The following is a 1,112-nucleotide window of genomic DNA, read 5'->3' on the forward strand; positions in this document are numbered from 1 at the left end:
ACGCCGTAGCTTTAGCGTCAGAGGAAGACGTTCGACTCAAAGAGTCACTAATACTAAGTTCCTTATCCAAAGGACACTTACAGCCCAAGACCAGGGCTCAAAGTTAACACCTTAACTTTTATGCTTCAAAACCAGAAGTGTTTTATTTACTATTATTGCGGCCAAGCCGCCTAGGGGTAAATGTATCTCCTTAACTATCTAGCATAGTTAAACCTAATCAAATGCATAACGTGTGGCTTTCAGCCAACGTACTGAGAGACCTTGTTAACTCTCCAACTTATGTACTGAGAATTTGTTAACTCTCCGGGTACTTCGTACCCCTGTGTGCTCCACACCATGTAACCCCGTTACACTCTCCCCCACTAAGATGAGAACATTCCGTTCTCGAAACTCTCCTCAGCGAGGTCACGTCTTGTTAAGACGGCGGAGGTTACTACACCTCACACCAGCGTTGTACAGCTCCATGAGCTCACAAACGCCTACGCATCGTTGATGCCCAACTTCTCGTCGTCGGCCCACGGCCCAATGCTCCAAGCGCAGCGCGCATCTTGCTTTCAAGCGGTCTCAGACCTACGCTCGCGCTCCGCGCCTACTCCAAGAGCTGCAAACCGCTTAGAGCAATGCTCTTGACTCATTCGAGTCGTCGACAACAGCTCAGCTGTTGAACTCTCGCTTCACAAGCGATAGGTCCGTGGTTCAAGCCCACTAGGGCACAGCCCTCTCGTTCCATGAACGATTGTTCACGCTTGGACAAGCTTAAGGGCAACACCCTTTTAGCTCAATGGTTGAGCGTTGGCTTTGAGAGCCACAGGTCGGTGGTTCGAGCCCGCCAGGGCACAGCCCTCTCGTTCCATGAACTGTTGTCCTTGAATGGACAAGCTTAAGGGCAACGCCCTTTCAGCTCAGTGGTCGAGCGCTGGCTTTGAAAGCCACAGGTCGGTGGTTCAAATCCACCCGGGCGCAGCCCTCTCATACCATGAGTAGTCCGTTCTCGGGACTGACGTACGGGCCATCGCCCTTGTAGCTCAATGGGTAGAGCTCCGGGCCTGTCAAGCCCAAGGCCAGTGGTTTCGATCCCCGTTGGCGGGACACCAACTTTTCGGCTTGTTTAC

At 52.2% G+C, this 1,112-nt stretch overlaps 1 pseudogene across 1 annotated transcript; it reads left to right on the forward strand.

Annotated features, from left to right (window-relative positions):
- Positions 1-1,014: 1,014 nt before the first annotated feature.
- PITG_31501 lies at positions 1,015-1,091 on the forward strand (annotated as a pseudogene). The gene has a single exon. The product of its transcript is annotated as a tRNA-OTHER (tRNA).
- The last annotated feature ends 21 nt before the right edge of the window (positions 1,092-1,112 follow it).

This window comes from Phytophthora infestans, genomic scaffold (assembly GCF_000142945.1).
Source record: "Phytophthora infestans T30-4 supercont1.280 genomic scaffold, whole genome shotgun sequence".
In the NCBI taxonomy this organism is placed as follows: Eukaryota; Oomycota; class Peronosporomycetes; order Peronosporales; family Peronosporaceae; genus Phytophthora; species Phytophthora infestans.